Here is an 11,929-nt window from a genome sequence, read left to right on the forward strand (position 1 = left end):
CGCTACATAGAGACGGTTTTGCACATAAATTAGCGACGGTAATTAGTAAACCGTCGCTAAAGTTAGCGACAGAAATTTAAACCGTCGCGAATTAGCGACGGTGGTTATATGCTGACCGTCGCAAATATTGTAGTTTCGACTACAACTATTGTCGTTGGTAGATAATACAACGGTTTAAATCCATTGCAAAACCGTTGTCGTTGGTAGAAAATATAACGGTTTAACACCGTTGCAAAACCGTTGTCGTTGAAGACACTTTCAACAACACCCTCAGTTACAACAGTCGAAAATGGCCTACGACAACGGATTTATCCGTTGTCGTATGACGTTTTTGTAGTAGTGAATGATAATGGAGGCGATGCCACTCTTGTGTTTGGAAATAATGAAGTGAATGCAAGACCAACACCTCCATCATCGACTCGTGGGCGGCACTCTGCCGGTCGCGCAACAAACTTCCTTCCCTAAACTCATCACTTGTAATCACGAGTTACAAGTATAATAAATATGGCATGTGTCTTTCATTTTCATTTGATATTTAGTGTGTGTGTATCTATCTGTGTGCTTCTTTTTATTTGATTTGGTGATATATATTTGGATTTCGTACCCTCCAAATGTCTGTTGATTTTGATTTGAACTTTTTTTTAAAATGTCAAAACGATCTAATTAATTTATGCATAGATCAAATCTAGCAAACTTCCACATGATTCTTCCTCACGGGATGAAATTGATAAATTAGCTAACAACTTCATGTATTTTTAAACCTGCTAAAATCCTTTTAAAAATTGATGAACTGACAACTTCATGTATGCAATATCTCTAAATTTAAATAACGATTTAATAAATTCTTTGATAACTATATATATATATATATATATATATATATATATATATATGTATATATATATATATATATATATATTATTGGACCTTATATTAAAAAATAAAACCCACTTTGATCGCTGTTTGTCAAAGAGCTCTCTCTATAATCAGATGTCGGTAAGTAACCAACAAACAGACAACAATTAAGGTACAAGTTAAATATTGTATTTTTTTTACATCTTATATTCTTCTTAATTTTACGAATAATAGTTGTTCAAGTCTTCCATCATCAAGGAATTAAGATTTGGGTTTCTACACCAAATTTAGGAAATTTTTATTTGTTATTCATTATTGTAATTTGTAAATTTTTAGGGTTTTTTTATTTCACTGTTACATGAACGAGCTTGGCTTTTGCAAAATTCTAGGGCCTTTTACATATTTTAATTTAATGTGGTTATGCGATTATTTAGAACTTACGAACATATATATATATATATATATATATATATATATATAATTGAATAATATATTTAGGGTCAACCATGAATGTCTAACTCAGCAAATCAGGTATATAGACACATATACTTTCAGTCAAATCAATCATATATCGTATGACATAGATACATGTCGTATGTTACTCAGTCACAAAATACCTCAATTCTTTGTCCCCAATTTAATGTAGTTTTATCCAATATTATGATTTCAATACAGAAAAATCAATATACATAATCAAAATATGTATTTCAATCAATTAATTCATTCAAATGCAATTCTAATAGTGTATTTGAATGTATCAATTCATTCTACGCTATTCACTTAAACATTTACGTTATTAAGATAATTATGTCACATTAAAGTCCTACTAACTCATTTTCATACAATCATTATTATAAATATAATCATTTACAATCAAAATTTCAAGTTCTAGAATTGTTCTGAAACTTTGAATTCATATAAAATTGAAATCATAATATAATTAAATTCCGACTTTGAAAGTTAGTTTCTCGCCGGCTATTCAATAGCATATATTGATTTCGAATTCAAATACATGCTATTCCAGCAATTCAATAAATAAAGTACTGAATCCAAAAATTACTTTAAAAGAACGCTCTCAGGAGAGGGATTCTGAATATATAATTTGTTTTGAGTTTCGACAATGTTTCGAGGTAGATTCGGATGATAGAATTTGAATTCCTTGTTTTTCCTTCGAAATTTCAGAGAAAATGAAGAAATCCTTATATGAAAACCCATATTTATCGATCGACCTTAAATCTTGTGCAGCTAAGGCGGTAGGCGCGAGTGTGTAATATCTCGCGCTGCGACACACCTGTTGCTGTACGAAAGGAGTTTGGCAGAGTCTAGGCAGGTGCATGCTTTTCATGTCCAAAACACTATTTTGAACTTTGAATTACAAAAGTTATCAACATGAAAATTGTAGACCTATGTCTCGGCTTTCATTTTTCGTTGATCTCACTCAATTTGAATATCAGACATTAAAGTTTTGCTCATTCTACTAAATTGTGTCGGTCTAGGAACGTCAATACACACGTCGCATTTCAGGGTGATTTTGTCCCCATCTCCAAATAGATTTTGACAAAACTCAAATCATAAAATTTTACTAATATGTATTTGCTTTATAATGAAATTGGTTAATCTCATTTGAAATAATACTCAGATTATTATGCTATAAATCACAACATGTGTCATTTCTCTATAGCAGTTCAATATATATTTCAAACATAAATCAATTAATAATACAATCATTCATTATCACAACATAATTCACTTTCATTGTCAATCATATACTTCAAATACTCAATAATATGACAAATATCATGAATTATCGAGAATAAAAATATGATTTACGATAATACGATGTGAGGTTCTTACAGAGGTCGTTGTAGCTTACTCCGATGGCTGGTGGCGAGTCGCTGCTAATGGAGCTGGAGGAAGACGAATGGGAAAAAGGAGGAAGAGGGTTACGGAAAATGCTTGTTCTTTCTCTTCATTTCCCTTTTTTCTTTCCCAAATTGGTAATTTGTATACTAAAATTTAACCCGAGCCCCATTATCCCGGTTTTGCATTTAATTTGTAATCATGTGTTATTAAAATCTCCTCTTGTATTTTATATCGTATTAACTCCGACATTGTAAAATACATATTTTCTGAATTTATTTGGTATAATTAATTATTTTAATTAATCAACGCAATAGTTATTTTAACTATATCAAATTACAAGATAATTAATTACAATACCTTGCATTTTAAAATTAAATTCATGTCATGTACATATCTCTTGCTATCTCTTACTTACTTACTATCTATTACTAAATTAGAAATTCAAATATAAAATTTAAATAAAAATTACTCTAATCTGATTTATATTTCATATAAAATTTTATTATATGTAAATATAACACTATATTTTAGATTTATAAAAAAAATAATTTTACGTGCACACATCATATACGAAAATGTACTAGTTACTCCCCATGTCTCATTCCTAAAAAAGCAAGCTTTTGATTTATAGTTTGTCAACTTCTCTTTCAATAATCGAAGCCCATTTCTCGCTCTTTGGCAATTATACTCCAATCAACCCGTGATTAAAAGCCGTGATTAAAAGCTAAAATTCATAATCTTCCCTCAACATCATGGAAAATAGACTAATTCATAATCTCACTCCCAAAAGTATATTCCAAACCACCCACGCCATCACTCGAGTATCGAGGAGATAAAGCAGACGGTAAAGACCGTTTGTTGTGTGTGTGTCGGGGAAATTAATAGGACACTTCCTTCCAATTATTTATTTATCTATTTATTTTGACAGAATTTTGCAATATTTTTGCATGTAATAGTTGAATAGTTCGATGACCTACGGCTTAGGTTTAACATTTTTCGTACACAGGTTAGTTTGAAATTTATGCTTTGAACATTTACGGATTGCAGGAAATTTAGTAGTAATTCGTATAAGACATGAAGTACTTTTTTTAAATATGAAATGAAGTAATTTCGTAATTTTTTTATGATTATTTTTATTTTTATTGAAACAACACATGATATGATGTATCATATTACATGTAATGCGTAGATGAATTACATGTAACGTGTGTGGTCAGTTACTAGTAATATTAATGATCAGACAAGGACAAACAAAATTCAATTTTACGAGAAAAAGTAAATTACAAAAATAAGAAAGAGGCAAATGATAAGGAAAAGGACGAGGAAGGTGGACAAGCATCGTGGAAAAAGGAAGTGAAGCAAAAAAGGAATGGGCCCATCAGCTTTCCTTAAACCCACTTTTTTTTTGTCATGCACATCAAATTTCCTTTCCCTGTTTGCCGTTGAACAACTTGCTGTCTAGTCATGAATATAAAGAATAAAATCCAATAACCCGAGCCCCAAGGCTTGGCAACTTATAAAAGGGCACATTGATCCGTCCCCGTCTATCAAAATAAAAATGGCTAGTAATCCTCCTACTCCTCCATCACAAAACTTCAGCGGCAAGCCGCGCACTGACTCACTGGTCAGCAGCCTTGCTGCAAGAAATACTACTACTACTACTCATATTCCGACAAATTGTAATGGAGGCGCTGCCACTCTTGTGTTTGGAAATAATGAAGTGAATGCAAGACCAACACCTCCATCATCGACTCGTGGGCGGCACTCTGCCGGTGGTGCAACAAGCTTCCTTACCTAAACTCATCACTTGTAACTACAGTTTCATGGCCTATCTATGTTGTCATGAGTTACAAGTATAATAAATATGGGATGTGCCACTCAATTTCATTTATTACAATCATTTATTATCACAACATATATATATATATATACAGGGGCGGAGGGAGACTAGTGGCCACCTGGGCTGTAGCCCGGGTGGCCCAAAAAAAATTTTTTTTTTTAGTATGTGAAAATTTTTGTCCAGCCCAGGTAGCCCAGGTGGCCCAATAAAATTTTTTTAGCATGCAATAGTTTTTGTCCAGCCCATTCCAAAGTCCAATTGTGTTTGATATTGTCAAAATTAAAAAAAAAATTGATTACGTTTACAAAAGTGAGAATCAAACCCTCCCAACCCATCGTGTCGCCTCTCTCCCAGCATCAGCCTGTTTTCTTTTGTTTTTCCTCAACCACGCCTAGTTGAAGGAGTATCGAGTGCAATTCAATCTTTGGTTGGAATTGCTGTTAAAAAAGGTTTGTTTGGGCTTCCGTTGTGCATTTGATTTTTGGTGTTTATTTGTTCTTCTGGCTATAGTTTCATGCTTCTGAATCTTTGTTGCTCTTTCTTTTTTTTCCCACAATATTGGTTTTGATTTATGAGAATGTGGGATATTTATTAGTTGATATGAGATGGATTAATTAGTATTTAGTACAGTACGATATTCTTGAATGATGGATTAATTAGTTGGTTTAAAGAAACTCATGTCTATGTTGGAGACACATTTATACATGCTTGTGTAGTTGTAGAAGAAAATGTTCTTAAATTGCATTTCAAGTATTCACTCATGCAAAATGATGCACATGTCTTCGCATCAGTTGATATAAATGTAATAAATAATATGATTGAGTTTTGTGGACTGGTGAATTGGGTGCTTGATTATTCTGTGTTAGAGTTATTCTAGAAATATTGAGTGCTTAATTATTCTGTGAAAGCATGAGATATATTTTTTGGTCATAAATCCAAAATGTTCTATATTAGAGTTATTCTAGAAATATTGAGTGCTTGATTATTCTGTGAAAGCATGAGATATATTTTTTGAAATAAATATAGAGATATATTAAGATCATATATTATTTGTTTATCGAGTATTGTCATGTTATTAACATTAAATTTATCTATGCACTCTATATTATTTGGTTCTAATCTAAATTTAATAATTTTGTTTATATTAGGTTATTTTAATGTCAAATCAAGAGAGAAAGAGGAAAAAAAATATTTTATCATTCTTTCAGCCAACAATTGATAATCCTTCATCATCCGAGAGGATCGAGACTCATGCATCCATTCATATTGAGGAGCCCGAGCCTCCTTCTAAATCTAAAAGCGTTGTGTTTGATGAAACTTCCCTTGAACGGGATCCTGGATTGCGTATTCCGATGTTGCAACATCCTGTTAATCATCGTGATGAAATTAGACGAGCTTATATCAAAATGGGACCTTATCAACCTAAATTGTCGGAATACCCACGGTCTGAATCAGGAAAGCAGCATCGTCGATTTCAATATACATGGTTTAAAAAGTTTCCATGGTTAGAGTACTCTCCTTCGAAGGATGCAGTATTTTGTTTTCCGTGCTATCTTTTTGAATTAAGTGAAGCACAACAATCTACATTTACAATTGAAGGGTTTAAAAGTTGGAAACGCGTTAATGATGGAGCAAAGTGTGCTTTTTTGTCTCACATGGGAAGTTCTAACTCGACACACAATAAATCTTCAAAATCTGTTGTTGATTTGATGAATGTCACTAGGCATATAGATGTAGTTATGAATCGAGAAACTTCTGAACATATTCAAAAAAATCGGTTAAGGCTTGCAGCAACAATTGAGTGTGTCCATTGGCTTAGTTTGCAAGGATGTGGATTGAGAGGTCATGATGAATCTTCATATTCCCTAAATCGTGGTAATTTCATTGAGATGTTAAAACTATTGGGGAAATGGAATGCTAGTATTGAAGATGTTATCTTAGACAAGGCTCCGGGAAATGCAAGATATACCTCACCAGAAGTTCAAAAAGAAATCTTGCATATTATTGGTAATAGAGTCAGAAATAAAATTCGTGATGAAATTGGAGATTCTAAGTTTTGTATTTTGGTGGATGAAGCGAAAGATGTATCTAACAAAGAACAGATGGCTATAATTTTGAGATTTGTTGATGCCCATGGTTTTCTGCGGGAGCGTTTTTTTCAAATTGTGCATGTTCATGACACCACAGCTGCTACACTCAAGAAAGAAATATGTGATGTCCTCACTAGATATAATCTAGAAATTCATAATATGCGAGGTCAAGGGTATGATGGTGCTAGTAACATGAGTGGTGCTTTTAATGGATTGCAAGCTTTATTTCTTAAAGATTGCCCCTATGCATATTATGTACATTGTTTTGCCCATCGACTCCAACTAGCATTAGTTGCAGCAGCTGAAAAAGAGATCTCTATATGGCTTTTCTTTTCAAATCTGACGACTATTGTCAATCTTGTTACATCTTCTTCCAAGCGCAATGCTGAGTTACAATCTTATCAAGTTAATGAAATTGCACGTTCTGTTGTTGCCGGTGAACGCGAGACTGGGCGAGGAGCTAATCAGATTGGTACTTTGCATCTAGCAGGTACTACTCGTTGGAGCTCCCATTTTGATTCTATTTGCAGCTTGATAGATATGTATGATGCAACTATTAATGTGCTCGAAAACATTATCATTGATGGCACCTCTACTTCAATGCGCGGGGAAGCTGGTGGTTCATTAATAGTGATGAAGTCTTTTGATTTCATTTTTATTTTGCATTTGATGCAAAAAATTATGGGGATCACAAATTTGCTTTGTCGAGCCTTGCAACAAAAATCTCTTGATATCATAAGTGCAATGGATTTGGTCTCTACGACTAAAGAACTTTTCCTGAGATTGAGAAATGATGGTTTTGATATTCTTCTTTCGTATGTAAAATCATTTTGCACAAGATTGGATGTCGATATACCGGAGATGAGTTCTCATTATAAGCATTCTACTCGTTCATGCAAGAAAAAGGATACCATCACAGTTGAACATCACTTTCATTATGATATATTTAATGTTGCAATAGATTTTCAGTTGGAAGAGTTAAACTCTAGATTCAGTGATGAGACAGTTGAACTTCTAATTCTCAGTTCTGCTTTGGATCCAAAAGATAATTTTAAATGGTTCAACATTGACAAGATTTGTACTCTCGCTGAGAAGTATTATCCCGAGGACTTCACTGAACAGGAAAGGCATCATTTGAGGTGTCAGCTACAACATTTTGAGCTCGATGTAGTTTGTCATGAAGATTTTCAGAAAATGTCCACTATCTCAGAATTGTGCCGAGGGTTATTTGAAACAAAAAAGTTGCAACATTATGATTTGATTGACAAGTTGATTCGTCTTGTTTTAACTTTGCCTGTTTCCACGGCAACTACGGAGCGTGCATTTTCGGCTATGAAGCATGTTAAAACAGTTCTTCGTAGTAAAATGGGAGATTGTTTTCTGGCAGATTCTATGATTATCTACATTGAGAGAGAGTTTGCTTCAAATATAGACTCAGATTCTATAATTGATGAATATTATACTTCGAAGAATCGTAGATCACAGCTTCAATAGTAAGATTATGTTTATACAGATTATCTTTGTATATTTTAGCTTACAAATATTTAATTTAATCATCTAACATTAAATGAATGATTTTAGAGATATTTATTTTATTTGATCTTCATTAATTTTTCTTGCAGGATGATGGAGATATAATATTACATTATCAATGTTTTGTCGTTTTCTGAATCTTACAAGTTCAATAACCAAAATATTGAAGATCTTGTTAATGAGAAATGTTTGAGACTACGATGAACAGGTATCATAGTTATGATTTTAATTGTTATGGATTATTTTGTTTTTTGTTAAAAAAAATTTAGCCCGGGTAGATCTCAATTCCTGGCTCCGCCACTGGATATATATATATATATATATATATATATATATATATTATATATATATATATATATATATATATATATATATATATATATACATATATATATGTTGTGATATATATGTTGTGATATATATTTGGTTTCGTACCATGCATCCAAATATAATCTCCGTTGATTTTGATTTGAACCTTTTTTTTAAATGTCAAAACGACCTAAGTTGTGCATATATCAAATCTAGCAAACTTACATGTGATTCTTCCTAACGGGATGAAATTGGTAAATTAGCTAACAACTTCATGTAGTTTTAAACCTGCTAAAATCCTTTTAAAAATCGATGAGCTGACAACTTCATGTATGTAATATCTTTAAATTTAATTACTGATTTAAAGAATTCTTTGATAACTTGGATAATTATGAGAAATTACAAGAATTAATAATATTATAAATTGTTTCATTAAACGTGTTTTGACAAAGTTTAAGTTATTAAATTTGAGAAATGAGATAATTTATGATTAAAAGAGGGAGTTAAATTGGCATTTAACCTTATCTTAAAATTAATGAATGTGATAAATAATTAAAAGTCATGGTACAAAGTGGTGTTGGAAACCTAATGTGAGGGAGGGGCCCAATTTTTTTATATTATTTTTTTATCTTTACATTAGTAGTTTAATATTTCAATTAATTTTCTTAAAATAAAGTTCACTTTCATCGCCGTGCATCAAAGAGCTCTCACTTTAGTCAGACGTGAGTAAGACCGTAACTAACAAACAGACAACAATTAAGGTTCAAGTTAAAGTATTATATTTTTTTTTTACATCTTCTATGCTTCTTAATTTTACGAATAATAGTTGCTCTTGAAAAACTCAACTTCTTGTGATCTTGTTCAAGTCTTCCATCATCAAGGAATTAAGAATTGGGTTTCTCCACCGATTTTAGGAAATTTTAAACTGTTATTCATTATTGTAATTTGTAAATTTTTGGGTTTTTTTTTTCATTGTTACATGAACGAGCTTGGCTTTTGAAAATATTTAATTAGGGCCTTTTACATATTTTTATGTGATTATTTAAAAGTACAATGGAAGCAGGATATATTAATAAATATTCAGTGGCAACAATAAAGTACGAAGGAAGAAAAACTTGGTAATTTGACAAACGTGGAACAAGAAAATCAAAGCAACAATTTTTCTAGGGACCCAATTTTTTAATTTCAACTCAGGTCTACGAATTAAATCTCAATTACGACACTGGGCGTGTACCTCTTTTCTTGGTTGGGGAATATATTTACTAGCAGTTTTGGATTAATGGCCTTAGAACTCCTCGATACTTGATTTTGTTGGTTACTTCCCTGACGCACTTCGTTTTTCATGCATAGTTCTTTTGATCAACTTTGCTGGAAATGTTTTGGTTCCAAAATTTGAGAGTCCGGGCGTGCCTGGGTGCAAATGCACTAATTAATTGATTACACATGTGTGAAAATCTAACTCCTTGAAAATCAAACGATGTATAGGAATCAATTGACTGTTGGTTATGATCTTCTAAGCCGATAATAAAAAAATAAAAACAAAGTATTTGAGTTAAAAATATTAATATAAAGTTGGAATAAAATCTTAATATGATTGTGTATTTAGAAAAGTAAAAGAAATTACATTACATATAAATACGAAGAAAGTTGCTAGAAACTGGAATGAAAATCGGAAAATATTGTGTCTAGAAAAATGAAAACTTGAACGATGAAATTGTAATATTTAGATTTGCATAAAAATATGTAAAGTTTCAAGCGGAATAATCAATATGCGTCAAATAAAAAAATAATAAATCCCCTTATTTCAAGGTGCACTGCTGGTTTTCAAATTAGAAAATTTTCAGAATTATTATGGTATTTTCCGAGTAATAAGGATGAAAATTAAATAACGTACCATAGGAAACCAATACACGATGTAATGCCTTAGAAAAAATGGTAAAAATAATCATTAAATCAGGTTAAATATGCATCTATATATAATAAAATTATTTTTATATTAAGTGATTTTTGTTTAAAAAAATTCTAGAGAAGATATAAATTTTTTTAATAAAAAAATCGAGACAATTTCATAATTAGTTAATAATGAGCTTAACTAATTTTAAATTTATGAAATGTTCTAAAAATATTGAATATCATAAATGATAGAGTCGTTTGAACTTTGACATATTTCTCGCAGTTGAATTATATTTCTTAGAAAATTATTTGCCTCAAAAGTCAGAATCGTGTGATTTTTCATTCATGAGCTGATCACGTTCCGTTATATATGCATGACCACACGCTGCGCTGTATAGGAATGGAAATTAGCAAGAAAATACATTATTCAACAAATTGAATATCAAATGACTAATTTAACCCCCGAGCCATGCGCCTTCTCATCTATAAAATGCCTTCTCCCGATGCCCTAATCCGCCACGCAGAGCTAAAAAGTATTATTACAATGTCATCAGATCCTCCATCTTCCTATCAATATTCTAGCGGCAAGACGGGCACGGATTCACTGGCGAGCCCTTTTTCAACTACTGATGTTGTTGCTGCTACTGAAAAAAATAATGGAGGTGCGGCAACTCGAGTGTGGGAAGGTAACAAAGCCACGACCACAAGAACATCTTCGTCATCGACTCGAGGCCGGTCCTCTTCAGGAGGCGCAGCAAGTTTCCTTTGGGGAACTCGTTAACAGACTTCTAGCTAGCTGTATACATATGTAGAATATGTACAAGAATATATGGAACCGCTGAAGGCCTCTGTCTAATTGCATGTGTGTGTGTGTTTACGTGCTTTTTATTATGTATTAAGACTCTTCCACTTTCGTTATTTTCATTAATCTTTTTTTCGTTCAATGTTGTTGTGAATTGTGTATTAAGACATTATTTAGCTCGTAGAAAAAGATGATATGGATTTATAATATGTGGATAATAAAATAATAAAGATAAATAATATAATTATTTTTATCTCAAGTTATAAATAAATTTATAACTTTTACCTAATAATATTCAGGTATACATACGATATTCTGTTTAGTTTATATATTTTATTGCAAATAATATTTGTTATCATCGTAATTCTTTATAAATAAAGAGTAAATGATCAATAAATTCTCAACAACATAGTTGTATTTTTGTTCAGTTCTTGTCGGACCAAAAAAATTCCTGCAGTCTCTAATTCACAAAAAAATGTTTCTGTATTCCCGGGCCCCCAATTGGTTACTCGGATGAAATTCGATACAATATCGAAAAGCAGGTATATACTAATATATATTTGATATTTAAGTATAAAATGTTTCATATCTGACAATAATATATATGATTTTTTTATTGCTCGAACATGTATAACAAGTATATTGGTATTAATGAAACGTATTTTCTCTAATGAAAATCGGTACAAAATATTGAAAATATTGTACTAAATATTTCATATATGATACTAATATATGATTTTTGAT

This window comes from Primulina eburnea, chromosome 5 (assembly GCF_022965805.1).
Source record: "Primulina eburnea isolate SZY01 chromosome 5, ASM2296580v1, whole genome shotgun sequence".
Lineage (NCBI taxonomy): Eukaryota > Viridiplantae > Streptophyta > Magnoliopsida > Lamiales > Gesneriaceae > Primulina > Primulina eburnea.